Raw genomic sequence first — 15,578 nt, 5'->3', positions numbered from 1 at the left:
TTTACTATTGGAGAGTTTTTTTGTGTTAGGATTTGATTCAACTTCTCCATCTGCTTTCTTTTGTGGTGAACCCCGCTATTTATTTCATTTATTTAAAAAAATTTCTATTATGCTTAACCACCTAAGCAGATTACAATTTGCATACAAAGTAAAAAAAAAGACAGTACCATAAACTCATTAACAAGTTAATCATTCAATCAGTTTCAATATCATCAGAAAGCTATCAGCTCATAAAAGCCATAACAAAAAGGTGAGCTTTCAGATATTTTTTTTAAACTCTTCAGATCTCAGCAGTCTCAGTGACCCATTTAATTAATTCCATAACTGAGGGCCTACTACTGAGATTGCTGCCCTCCGTGTTTTTTTTACAGTGTACTTCACGTACATTCCCAAGGCTCAACCTCATAGCAGATTCGGATCTCAGAGAACAAGATGATATCACTGTCCAGAAATCTGCAACATATAACATTGATTGTATCCTAGAAAGTATTTGCATCTGGGGAGAGTGTGGCAGCACCCTGAGGTTGTGGGTTCAACAAAATCTACTTTTTCTAACACTACTTGTTCAATGATTTTTGATTCCACTGGCATCACTGAAATTGGCCTACAATTGCCCACATCTCCTGAATCCATATTTTGTGGGTTTTTTATATGGGTTTTACAGTCGAAATCTTACAACTGTACGAGACAACTCCCATGTGCAAAGATTTATTTGCAATCATTGTCAACACAGTAATTCCCTCATTGATAACATATTTAATTGACCCTGATGAACATGGATCAAATAATGATCTTGTTGGTGTTAATCTTTTTACTATTATTTTTACTTCCTCCTCTGTCACCTCCTCAAATTCTAACCACTCTTCCAATTGATTTTGCTGACCACTTCTATTGTCAATTGTCACATTTTCTGTCCCAGTATCGATCAAGTTCTCAATGCTCTCTAATTTTGTGCTATTGTATTTTTGTGAGGGTACTCCATGAACTCACTACATTTTCAAATCTTTCAAAAGTAATTATGCCTAACAGTGTTGCCGTAACATTACTCCAAATATGTGGTCTAAAACACCATTGTCTGAATTTCCTAATTGAAATGCATCCATTTGGGATCCTTTTATGTGAAATTAAGGTGCAACTTCTCTTTCAGCATTGCATTCTATTCTAGTCACCGTATCTCAAAATAGATAAAGCAGAATTAGAAAATGTTCAAATAAAAGTGAACAAAATGATAAAGGGGATGGAACTCCTCTCAGATGAGGAAAGGCTAAAGAGGTTAGGGTTCTTCAACTTGGAAAAGAGATATCTGAGGGGGGATATAATGAGGAATTCAGAAAACGTCTAAAAACTCAACTGTTCCTAAAGTATCTAGACAACTGACCCACTCTTCTTCTTTCTCCTCCATAGTGATTCCTCTGTCCTATTAATCTCTTTCTCCTCACCAACGCATTACCGGTCCTATTAACTCTCCTCTTCCCCCCTCTTAAATTCAATCAATTTGTATCTCGCTTAATCTATTGTAAACCGCATAGAACTTAACGGTATTGCGGTATATAAACTGTTATTATTATTATTATTATCCTGAGTGGTATAGAACAAGTGCAAGTGACTCGATTTTTTTTAAATCTTTCAAAAAGTACAAAGACAAGGAATAAATCTTAAACTGTATAGATTTTTCAGCTTGTGAGCCTAGTCTAATAAAGACATATATTTTTCTCTTGGATTTGAGAATATACATCTGGCATTCTTGTTTCTACCTCATCTGCTTGAGAGTGAGTTCTCCTTGCTGTTGATGCATTTTTATTTCTTTTTGTCAAACCGAAAAGAAGCAATTGAAATTCTTTCCTGTTCCAAGCAAGTTCAATTCTGCTTTGGCAGGAGAAATTCAATATTACTTCCTAAGCTGCCCAGAAGCCTTTGTCTATAAATGAATCAGGGAAGACGGACATTTGGAAAAAAAGAAAATAAAAGCCAGCATCTGTTTTCAGAGAAAGAAACATATCAATGAGAACAACAAGAACAAAGAAATATAATACAAAATTTGTCCTATAAAACACCTGAAGAACTGCAAAGAAGTTTTAAAAGCATTTTGTTAATTTGAAAGATCAACATCTGATGGAGTGTTCTCAGTTTATAACTGGGATGACTGTGAAGAGACTGGATGGTAAGAATCTTTGAAAACTTCTTCAGACCCAATTGCCAATGGGCTTTAGAAAACTAGAATTGAACAGATGGTTTAAACTATTAAAATAAATCTACACAAATCACAGTTAAATGTTCTTTGCCAGGTAAATTGCAAATCTTGTTAAGTTTTGTGTTCAAGAAGATTATTTCTTAGTCCATATTTTGAAAGCATAGCATGTGTTCAGAGTTAGACATGTCAGCTTGGATCAGGTGGCAGATTATTATTGGCAACTCTAATGGAATCAGCAAAGAAACCCTGAAGCTATAAACAAATCCAAGAAAATCAAAACAAAGACCGCTGATTATTCAAACTAATATAGCCTACATTAAAGCATGTGAAATAATATGTTAAGAATCCACTTACTTAGAGGTAAGATTTTCTTGTTGTTTTTATTTTGCTTACTTTGGAGGTAAATAAGACTTTAATGATGTTTTCAAGAAATCTTTTGTAAAGGCATTTCAGAATATTTTTTTAAAAATATGTTTAAAAGAACCTATAGGGCCCTGCTCCATAGGAATCAATGTGGAAAGATAATTTGATGGCTATTGGTTTTTGTGCTATCCATATCATCTCTTATCAACAATCTACCTGTTGTAGAAATTGAAGATTAGTAGATGAATGGATAGAATCGTAACATCACATAACCCCATCCTCGCATATGAACATAACCAAACGCGAGACCGTGAACCAGACTCACAAATAGTCATGTGCAAGAACAAACAAATATACTATTAATCAAAGTATTTGAAACTAAAGGGCCCTTATACTAAGTAACAGTAGGCACTAATGATAATAATAATAATAATAATAACAACTTTATTTTCTATACCGCCAACACCCGAAGAGTTCTAGGCGGTTTACAGATAAGAAGTGGACAATCAGTGATAAGAATACAATGAGCAAAATACATAGATATAATACCATAGTTCTTAGAAAGATAATGTGTACACTTCTCCCTCCGTATTCGCGGGGGATGCGGGTGGACCATAGGCACGATTACAGAAAACCCACAAATAACTTTTTATATGTTATTTGCATTTTTTTGTAACAGCCAGTGTTTTTGCTATTGAAACTGCGAATAACTAAAGACTCTGCAGCTGAAGGTGCCTGGTACGTGAACATCTCTCTCTCGATCTCGCTGGTTGGGTTGGCTGGGCTTCGTGCAGGCTCTGCTTCCACTCCATATCTCAATGAGAGGGGGCGTGGCGGGGGCCTTCGTGAAGGACGACTCATTTTTCAAAGCGGTTGGCACTTGCATTTCCTGCGCTATCTTCTTCAGTTCTGTGCTGTGAGAGGCGGGAGAGGCTGGCGGAGGAGATGATGCGCTTATTGCTGTCAGGTGAGCCCTCCAAAAGCCACTGTTTTTTTTCTTTAATTGCTCTCTGATTAAGAAAAGGAACTAATCATACCATAATTTTGGGGGGTTGAGTCAGCATAAAAAAAATTGCGAATAAGTGAATCCGCAGATACAGGGAGAAGTGTACTAAGCGCTGCAAAAATGGTTTACTGTGGGGCTCACCAAGGCATGCCACAGTAACTTTGCTTTGTGCGTGCACCTACTCACATGCTTAAAAAAAGTAGTATGTGGGCATGACAATGCAAGCCAGGACTTAGGCCTGCTCAAACTGGGTTTCAATCCTGGAGCACAAGTTGGACATGCAACCTCGGTATTCTATAACACTGTACCTAAGGTATGTGGATGCACCTGACCCATCCTTGCCCATCCCATTGCCATGCCTCCTTTTGGATGGTATGCGAAGCACTTAGGGGTGGGTAAGGTTATGTAATAGCACTTAGGCAGATGTTGCACGTAAGTCCAAATTGATGCCAATAATTGATTGCTAATAGCTCATGAACTAATTAAGGGGTCCTTTTAGTGAGGTGTGCTAACCAATTTAGGGCTAGATTCACTAGCAAACTGATTGGTTTGCGAGCCCTTTGCAACCCGATTTCCCTCCGACCCAATTCACTAACCTGTGTAGCGATCCGATCCCGATCCTCCCATGCAAATTAGTAAAACCCCATGCAAAATAGCCAAGCGATTGATTCACTAACAATTGCTTGGCTATTTTGAATCGGGTTTTACTATTGTCAAACCCGACTGCTGCAGAGCTGTCGGTAACTGAGTTACCGACAGGTTTGCAGGTTTTTTGACAGGCCTGTCTGTCTTTTGTATTCATTTTTTTTCCATGGCACAGATATTTTGCATATGTTACACACACAAAATATGTGCACCATAAAAAAAAAAAGAAAAGACAGGCAGACTTGTCAAAAAAACGCTGAGGGCCCCCCCTCGACAAACGCGATCCCCCCTGCGACCCACAAATAGCAGGAAGGATGCCCACTCCCTCCTGCCACCATCTGACGCTGCCTTCCTCACCCACGCAAATATGGCAGGAGGGATGCCAACTTCCTCCTGCTGCCAACTGACTCACCCCCCGACCGGCCTGATTCACCCCCCCCTCCCAACTTGGAGGTACAGGGGTGCCGTGCCAGGTTGGACCGTGCCGGTTGGAGGGGTGGGCCATGCCGGTTGGGGGGATTTTTTTTTTTTTTTTTTTAATAGGCCTGATATTTTGCGGCCTGTTAAAAAAAAAAAAAAAAAATGAAAAAGAAAAAAAGCCGACAAAAGCCCTGACAGCAGTGACAGGAGGCTGCTTCTCCTGTCACTACTGTCAGGATCTGCACATGCTCCAAGATTGCTCTCTAGCGATCCGTGCCGTGGGTGGGGGAGCGTGTCAACGATCGTCCCCATTTGCATGCAGGCCTTTTGTGAATTTGTCGGCCTGCATGCAATTGGAAACGGATTGGAGACAGAATCGGGGGTTAGTGAATCTAGTCCGAAGTGCGCACTTAAGATTAGCATGCACTAAAAGCTAAGATGCCCATAGGAATATAATGGATGTCTTAGCATTTAGCGCACAGCAAGCACTAAATCGGTTAGCTCACCTTAATAAAAGGACCACTAATTGATACATGCATCATCCCTGTGCATCCAAATTTGGGTGACCTATATAGAATCTAGGAGTTAGTGCCTTCCAGTGAGGAAGCAGGGCAAATTGGTGTCTCAGTAACTATAGAGGGTGAAACCTGGAGGAAGAGTATACAGTTTTATAAAAAAAAAAGGATTTCCAGGGCAGAACTAGGTTGTCTGTTTGTAGTTGAAGAGAGCAGAGCAACAGTCTGGACCAAGCAATTGTTTAAGATAAATGCGGGTTTCCTAACTTTGGCCCCCTTTTATCAAGCTACGTACATTAGGTGTTTTTTCTTTTTTTAATTGCCGGCTGCTGTGGTAAAAGTTCTGACACTCAAAGAATATCTATGAGTGTCAGAGGTTTTACCGCAACAGCTGGCAATAAAAAAACCCCTAATAACGCTTAATAAAAGGGGGCTTTTATGGATCAGAGAACTTACCTGCAGTAGAAAAATGTAGTTGACAACAGAGGCTACAAGGCTGGTGGCCAGGTAAGTAGGCTACATGATTGCCTTACTCTTTTTCTTATGTTTTACACTAATTCAAAAAGTGGGATTTAAAAGGCAAATCCTCTTGTTTAGTTTACACCTTATTTTAGGACTTTGAGCGTACTGCTCTTTGAAGAAATTGGTAAAAAAGGGGACAAGGACTGGAGGATTTTTGGGCTAATAGGCCCTGATTCTATAAAGTGCCTGGTGTAGGTGCCTAGATCAGCACATCTGGGCCAACTGGAGTCTTAGGCTAGTCTCATTGCATTCCAGAATGCATTGGGAAGGAGGTTTAATACTCTGGTTGTCCCAGGTGTTTAAGGCCCCCCCCTATGTCTTAGGCATCTGAGACAATCAGAGCCTTAGCCCTCCCCCCCACACACCCAATGCATCCCAGAATGCTCTGAGAAGGGGAAGGCCCACAATTTTGGAGTAGCAGGCTGGCCGGTCGGAGCATCCTTTTGGCTGGACATTCAACTGAAAGTTATGGTGGCTTGGGGTAGAGTTCGAGGTGTGGGGTGGGGGTCTCCTGGGGGAGGGGGATTCTGAGACAGGAGTTAGTATACAATTTATTTTAGCCACATCATATAACCAAAATAATAGAGTTTTGAAAATAATATGCTAGAAAAAAATTTTGCCATTTTGTGGTGCCTAACTCATTGATGTCAGTAGTAATTTCTGCAGAGATTTAATAGCCTCGTAGTATCAGACGATATTTTCTTAGACAGATACAGCTATACCTAATTCAGTTTAGAAGTTTTATTCAAGCGTATTTGAAGATTAAGAGCTCCAAAATATAATAACAAAAAGCAATTGATGAATATTTGAATGGAATGATAGATTATGATATCCAATTTAGTTAGATACATAGAATGCATTTGGAAAACTCATTAATGGCAGTGATTTTAAACTACATTGCCAGGAAAAACAAGATGATGAGAGCTAGATAAATTAATGAAGGAAAACAAACATATGAAATCTCAGCACATCAATAAGCATGTAATTCATTAGACTTGTAGAGAGCAAGGTATTATGCAAATATTCACAAAAGTGTTTATCATTTATGAGATTCTAATAACATCTTACTGTGGTACAGTCAAAGCAATCTACATATATCTATATACAGTATATAAAATCGGAGGTATGTATGTGTGTATGTGTGTGTATGTGCCGCGATCATGCAAAAACGGCTTGACCGATTTGAACGAAACTTGGTATGCAGATCCCTCACTACCTGGGGTGATATGTTCTGGGGGTCTCGCGGCCCACCTGCACACATGGGCGGAGCTACAAACATAAAATCCGATTTCACCCATTCATGTCAATGGAAAAAATGTAAAAAGCTGCCATTCTCACAGTAATTCAAAAACGGCTTGACCGATTTGAACGAAACTTGGTATGCAGATCCCTCACTACCTGGGGTGATATGTTCTGGGGGTCTCGTGGCCCACCTGCACATGTGGGCGGAGCTACAAACAGAAAATCATTTTTCACCCATTCATGTCAATGGAAAGGATGTAAAAAGCTGCCATTCTCACAGTAATTCCAACTATAAAACACTTTATATGACACTATAACCACTAGGGACATCTTTTCTATTCTACCACGGACACCATACATATAGAGTTTGTATGTTCTAACTGTGTTTGTAACTGTTTCCTTCATGCACCCCAGTTCATAATGTTATTACATTACATGAGTACTCACATATGCTGAACTAGGCACACAGGTTCCATTCTGAACCGGGAAAAAACTGCATGGCATTTCTTTTCAACCTGAGTTTCCACATATTGAGTTGTTTAAATCAATACTGAAACTTTTGGATGCCACTTATTCCAACAGATCTTCCTTTTCAGTTTAAGAGATTGCTAATTCCAGTGAGACTTGCTTTCATTCACCACTATAAAGTATCTTTATTTGAATCCATTTACAGTGTTATTGCTATAATTAAATACCCGTGCAACGCCGGGGCATCAGCTAGTATCACATACAGGAACAGTAGGTATTTTCCCTGTCCCTAGTGGACTCACTAAGTATTGTGCCTGAAGCAAAGTTAAGGATGCCAGACTTCCAGATTTCCTCGGACATGTCCAGGTGTCTGGACGGCTTTTCAACACCCGGCACTTTGTCTGGGTTTTGAAAAGGTTCTAGCAACGAGCGATGTCGGGACGGCATCTGTGCATGTGCGGATGCGACGCAGTGATGTCACATGCATGCACGTGATATCATTGTGTCACACCAGCGCATGTGCAGATGGTGTCATTAGAGCAAACAGGTCAAGGGGCGGGGCGGGGCTGGGGGCAGAACGGGGCATCACTTGGGCAGAACAGGGCATGGCCGGGTAGAATGGGGCAAGCCTGGGGGTGGGACCATGGGTCCAGATTTTTGTTCCTGAAAATCTGGTAACCCTAAGCAAAGTAGGGTTAAGTGCCATGCTCAAGTTCACAATAAGTAACAGTGGGAATCAAGTTTCAAGTTTGAGTATTTGATTAAACGCTTATCCTAAGGTACAAAGCGTTGTACAATAAATTTATACATTTTATAGGATTTCAAGGAGACAAACAATTTTAATTGATTAGACGTACATAACTATGCTAACCATTAGGCTATTCCTTCAGCATCAAAGTATGACAAAACTGAGAACGGATGCAAGCATTGAATACACAAGGGGACAAAATTAATTACAAATATATTGAAACTGAAAAGCAATTTAGAAATTATAATTTTGCATTGCATAAATCTTGAATAATTTGAACAGCCTCAGAAGAGAAATCTACAGCAGGAAAAGAAGAGGAGGCTTCCATGTGGACTGCAGAAGTATATTCTTTCAACTTGTTATCATTGGCCTCCATTAAGAATGGTTAAGCATAAGTATACAGAATATAAAAAAAAACAAACCCACATTCATATAAAACAAATTACCTGGATCTATAAGGTTGAGTGGCAGAATGTAACAGTTTAATAATTTTTTTAAAACACATTTTTTTTATGCAACCCCTTTTTGACAGGATGATGATATATAGAGATACGTATGTATTTATTTTAGGGGTCCTTTTACTAATGTGCGCTAGCCATTTTAGCGTGCGCTAAATATTAGTGCATGCTAATGCTTCCATTATAGTCTATGGATGCGTTAGCGTTTAGCGCACGCTAATATTTAGCGCATGCTAAAATGGCTAGCATGCCTTAGTAAAAGGACCCCTTAAAAAGCTTATATCCTCCTCTTCCTATTTATGTATTGTTTTTGATGAAACATTTGCATAATTTTCTGTAATACTTTAATATTTTTATTATGTATGTCTATTGGAACCAGCCTGTTCTTAGGCAGGCTATAAGTTTTTAAATTAAATCTATATAATAAAACGCTAAGCACGCATATGCACTCTTACCGCGTGCTTCCCTCCGGCCTCTGCCCCCCACCATGGCAACTCATCTTCACTCTGTCACAGACCCCCAAAGTTTACGATATCCAGGAAAAACGGCACTACCGGCTGAAGTTTTTTTTTAAAGTTTAAAGGTGCAGCAGCGGCTCCTCTCATGAGCCGCACCTGCATCAGAGAAGGCTTCCGACGCAGGCGGCGATCATGAGAGGAGCCGCCACGGCACCTTTAAACTTAAAAATAAACTTAGACAGGTAGGGCCGTTTTTCCTGCTTTGCCCACTCTTCTCTTCACCGTTCAGACTCCGGAAGAGCTCCTCCGAAGCAATTAGCCATCTATCTGGGATGTCCACAGAGAAACAAACGTAGCAAGCCTAGTTAAACGTTTGCCATATTGCTCCACTCCAGCAACAGCGGAAGTTGAGTTTTTCATAATTGTGTGACCGCGGGAAGGGAAGGGGGGGGGGGCGCCAAGGGACTAGATAACAGGCCAGAACGTGGGAAGGGAAAGGGGGTAAGGGATAGGATGTGCTGTGACTGCTGCACAGGGAGGGGGGGGAATAAATGTTGTTGATGCATAGGGGGCAAGGAGAGAGACAGATACAAAGACAGACAGACAGACAGACAGCGGGAGGGAGAAAGAAAGGAAGAAGGACACAGGGGCAGGGAGAGAGACAGAAAGACAGACAGACAAAGGGGGCCAGGGCGAGAGACAGACAGAAATAAAGACAGACAGCGGGAGGGAGAGAGACAGAAAGAATGACAGACAGACATATTCTAGCATCTGTTAATGTAACGGGCTAAAAGACTAGTAAATACATAAATACAAATACATATTGTGATGCCATAGTAACACATGTCCCTGACATGCTCATAGCTACATCCCATTTTGAGTCATGTGCTAGCAGAGTTAGGCCATCTTTGTGGAAGCAGACACGCTTCTTGTGTCAAATTTTGAGAGCTCATGATCGGAGAGTACACCCTGAGGCAGCATTATGTGAAACGCTGGCCACCGCTGGTGTTCCGACCGAGCTAATGACAAAGATAAGTTATTTTTGAGTCAAATTACCTATATAAGTGTGACCACCTATTTATTGATTTTTGCTACATTTGCATAACATAGAGCCATTTAATCCTCTGGGAGGTTTTTATGCCAATGAGGTTCTCCACCTGAACACCTTAAGCTGTGGTGGTGGGAGGGCTTTGTCTGAGGCTTTTCCTCCCAGTAGAACCCTGCCTGACTTGTGTTGTAGTTTCTTTATACCTTCCACATGACCTTGTGTATGTGTTTATCATTAATATTACTAGTAGAGTTAGGTGCCATGCCTTATAGAAAAATATGCAGACAGATGGGTACACAAATCCTAAGTGCACTGTTCCCCCTAAGTTGAGTGGAGATCGTCCAACTTGATTGCTGCCAATAAAAGGTGCAGATTCAGTATTATGTTTTCAATTGCTAGGGATAGTCAGGATTTCTGGAGTCCTGTAGACCTTGTCTATCCCTCACTATTGAAAATGTGATAGTGAAACAGCACTCCCTACTGGCAGGATTGTAGGTAGAAGACTCTCATTCAGCTTAGAGGGAACAGTGCCTAAGTGGTGCCAATAAACTTTAGTAATTGGTTGTTAACATTTAATTATTGATGGTTAAAGACTCATTGCTCAATTAATGTATGCCCATATCTTGGGTGCTTGTCAAAATTTGGGTACACAAATCTAGACACCATACATAGAATCCAAGGTGGAATGTATTACACTTAACCCCCTCAATATTCAGTGGTATTTTAGCTGGATGGAAACAGCTCCCAATCAGTTAAATAGCACTAAGTTGGTTAACAAACAATATTCAGCAGAAGATGGTCAGCTACTGTATGTCTAACTGAATATCCCAGTCACTACCTGTGTTGCATGACATAGCTGGTGTAGCATGGCCATCCCTTAGGGCTTAGTAGGGACCGGCACACAACCACAAAATAGCCCCGGCGTACTTCCTCAAATGGGAGGAAGTCCCTGTGGTTGAGAGCTTACCTTGTGGCTAATGAACAAAATGGCACCACACAGATAAGTATCAAAAGAATGAACTTAAATTTATTTGTCATCCAGTCAGGGCCAAAAGAATACAAGAAAAGCAAAAGTGCAAAAATAACAGCAACAATAACTGGCAGCCCAATAATGCTGCACTCATCAGCCTGGTCTGATTAATATTCAAAAGTGTTTACCTTATGTCCCAGGTAAGTCTTACTTCATTGTGACAGCAATAGAACAAAACTCAATTCAAGCTTCAGTAGTCTTCACTGTAAACAAAAAAAAACTAATCACATTGCAATGTTATAGATCTTCCTTTCTCCTCAGAGTTCAAGAGCAGAAGGTTGGCGGATTTGCCTAAGCGGCTCCTTGTCAGGACAAAGAACAAAATTAACCCTCAAATACCACCTCATAGATGTTAGGCAGATCCTGTCCCAACCTTCAGGGTTTTTCAACTCTTAAGAAGGACACTGCTAGTGTTGCTTCACTGCAGCCAAGCCTCAGCTTGCAGCAGCCATCTTGGCTTCAAAAAACCTTCCAAACAAGCAGAATAAATTACTAGCATACTTCCTTCTTCTAGCATACACAGAAAATTCACCTCTTCAGCAATGACTTTTTCCAAAGCATAACAGCAATTAAATAATTGTCCCAGCAGCCAAACAGCCAAAAACCAAAAAGTCCAGAAAAAGAAAACTTTTCAAAAACAAGCACACAATTCAATTATCTTACTTCCATTTCTTCAGGAAGCACAAACTCTGGCAAAGCACTCCAGTCCATCTGCTCTGGTTTCTGGTTTATCTGGGCTGTTTCCTCTGTCTCTTGGGTTCAGCATTTCCACATCTGCTGGCTCTTGAAGAGGTGGAGGCTCTTTCAACATGAGAACTTCCTTAGACTGCCCCCTCCTCTGAGACAGCCAGCTCTCTAAATGCTCAAGAGCTGCTGTGCCATGTCCAGCCCTATGCGGGGGAAGGGCTTTCTGCAGCTGAGGCTGCCTTCTAGCCTGTTTGGTCAGAAGTTTCAAAGATGGAGGATTTAAAGGGACCAAACCGTTTTCCCCAGGGCTATGTACTAAGTCCTGCCTGAACTCAGCCTGAGCTTTCTGGTCCTGTTCCTGCCCAGCAGGGACATACTGGTCAGCTCTAACCATTTTCACCGGGCGATTTCTGGGGCTCTTAACTGGCAGAAGGCTGGAATGGGAATCGGGCTTGTGACACTGGTCAAAATCAATATTCAGTGGCTGACTGGCTAAGTCTAGTGGTCAGATAAACCTGCCTAAATATTAGGTCTATCCATGGCTACTATGACTTAGCCAGCCTGTTGATGAATATCATGTTGGTTGGCTATGACTATGGCACCGGCACTTAAACTGAAAATTCAATTCTGGTAACCAGATATGGCCCCGGCATTGAATTTCCAGGTTCATCACTGACCATGGGAGGTAGCCTGGCTGCCTCCCGCATTATAAATATTGGCCCTTCTTTCATGGAATCCATTCATCAATGTTGGAGCATGGATGTTCATAGTGCTCTACTCTGAAATGATGTTTTGGATATTTTTGCTAGATGGTTGGGGATATGGGACCATTTTGTCATAGTAGTCCCAATATTCAGTCGGCGGAGGTCAGCATTTTACTAACCGCCACCAGCTTTTCCCCTTGGTTTTCAATACTGGGCCATGTATTGAATAATCAGGCATATGCAGCCAGATAATACATAGCTGGTTAAGGGCAATCTTCAGCACTAAGGGCTCCTTTTTCTAAACTGCGCTAGCGGTTTTAGCGCGCGTGCTAGACGCTAATGCCTCCATTGAGCTGGTGTTAGTTTTCCCACATAGCGCGGGGGGAGCAGCGCATGCTAATCTGCAGCGCACGCTAAAAACGATACCACAGCTTAGTAAAAGGAGCCCTAAATCAATCTGAAGAGCTGCATAAAGATAAGATGTCTGGCAGTTCTATAGAAATGATAAGAAGCAGCATCAGTATAAAACTACATTTCATGCAGTTCTAGTCATGTGAGCCTCTCCTGGCCATTTAGATTTAGATAGTTAGATTTTAATATATATTTATATGCCGCCACTCTAACATTTGAGGCCCAGTATATCTAGATTTCCAGAAATCTTTTAACAAAATGCCTTATGAAAGACTCTGAAGGGTATTAAAAAGCTGTGGGATAGGTTGCAATGTACTGTTATTGACTGGGAACTGTTTAAAAGATAGAAAACAGACAGCAGTATTAAATGGACATTTCTCTCAGTGGAAATGATGAATAGTGGATTGAAATAGGGATATGTACCATGACTAGTGCTTTTAAACTTATTTATAAATGATCTAAAAATGGGAACAAGTCAGGAGATCATACTTGCAGCTGATGCAGTTATTCAGACTTGTTAAATTGCATGTGCATTGTGAAAAATTTCAAAACACGTTTTAGGAAGCTGGAAGACTGAACATACAAATGGCAAAATAAGAGCATAAGAATTGCCATTCTGGGATAGACCGAAGGTCCATCAAGACCAGTTTCCTGTTTCCAACAGTAGTCAACCCAGGTCCCAAGTACCTAGCTAGATCCCAAGTAGTAAAACAGATTTCATGCTGCTTTTCCTAGGAATAAGCAGTGGATTTCCCCAAGCCATCTTAATAATGGCCTATGGAGTTCTCTTTTAGGAAATTATCCAAATCTTTTTAAAAATCCTGCTAAGCTGATTTCACCATATTCTCTGGCAACAAATTTCAGCGTTTAATTACATGTTGTATGATGAAATATTTTCTCTGGTTTGTTTTAAATCTTCTACTTAGTAGCTTCTTCAAATGTCACCTAGTCCCAGTATTTTTGGAAAGAGTGAACAAGTGATTCAAATCAACCCTTTCCACTCCACTCATTATTTTATGGACAAATATTAACCGAGTACCCCCACCCCCAAGCTCCATCCCAGACCCTACCCCCCCTAATAATAGTACTAATTGTAATGCAATTTCTTCCATCCATTTTTCATATACTGTACACACAATATAATCTTATTAATACATAATGGTAGCCACAAAATTAGGGGGAAAAACCCACAAAGCACACGGTACACATAGAAAATATTAATTATCACTTTTATTTATTTTTGTTTATCAAAGAGGTCAAGGCAGATGACTTTAAAATATGCAATATCACCACTGTAACAACTATAGAAAAATAGACAAATATAGTGCAAAATATAGATAGCAGATATAAATTCTCAAAATGGACACATTTTGATCACTAAATTAAAAATAAAATAATTTTTCCTACCTTTGTTGTCTGGTGATTTCATGAGTCTCTGGTTACACTTCCTTTTGACTGTGCATCCAATATTTTTTTTTCTTTCTGCCTCCTGCACACTTCATCTCCTCTGGACCTCATTTCCTTACCCAACCAACATCTTTCTTTGCCCTTCCATGAGTCTAACTTTTCTTCCTCTCTCCTCCACCCCTATTGGCAACATGTCTCCCTCTCTCTCACTGTACATTTATATTGAGAGATCCAGGCATCTCTTCCACCCCCGCCACTGCCACATCCAACATTTCTCCCTATCTCATCTCTTGGAACATGTGCAGCATTTTTTACCACTGCACACCAACTCCATGCAAACTTCCCCTTCTATCACCCCTCTCCAGCACCATGCCACATCTTTCCCTCCATCAGTATGTCCAGTATTCTTCCATCTTGTATCCCCTTCAATCTGCCCTCTGTTCCCTCTCCACCACTACACCCATTTCTCCATCTCATCCTTCTCTCCCCCATGCATCTTTACCTCCCTCTATGCCTAATTTTCCTCTTTCTTCCTTTCCCATGTATTTCTCTCTCACTCCATACCTATATCCAACAATTCTCTTTTCCTGTTCCCTCTCCCACCAGCTTCCATTTTTGTTGAAACGCGGACCGTGTTGTGTCCTGCATCCCTAGCGGACTAGGTCCTTTAAGGCTTTCATGTGGATTACTTTACTTTAATATGGACGATTTTAGTGTACCTTTGGAACTTTGACATTTTCAAATAAAGTCCATTTAAGGAACATCATCACTCTACAGAGTTTCTTTTGGTTCCCTCACCCACCAGCAGCATCTGTCCTACCCTTATTACCAACTCCAGCCCCCACTTCTATCAGCTGTATCTGACCTCTCAGTTCTGCCATTGTATTTTAAAAATGTTTGGGCATCCGAAGGTACAACGAAGCCAGCCTCCCGCTGTATGCCTGCCTGCCTGCCATGGCATTTTTTAGAATCACTTTATTGGAAGTACAGCACACGTGACCAGTACGATTTCAGGTCAGACAACCAATGATAGTTAAAGGCTATTCAAAGAAAAGTTGCCCATTCTATCTCTAAATTTAACCCATTAGGTGTCACTGTATCTAATTCAAAAATCCAGTGTGGTTCTTTATACTTGTAATAGCAATACCGTAAATAGCTATTCAATAACTGGAATCCAATTTAATACATTCAGCACCCTTAAACTTCCAGTGTTGTCTGTAACAAATTTTCTACCATACCTTAATACAATTAGGGA

Source organism: Geotrypetes seraphini, chromosome 2, assembly GCF_902459505.1.
Source record: "Geotrypetes seraphini chromosome 2, aGeoSer1.1, whole genome shotgun sequence".
NCBI lineage: Eukaryota > Metazoa > Chordata > Amphibia > Gymnophiona > Dermophiidae > Geotrypetes > Geotrypetes seraphini.
The sequence above is the reverse complement of the archived record's forward strand: the minus strand, read 5'-3'. Positions refer to the sequence as shown.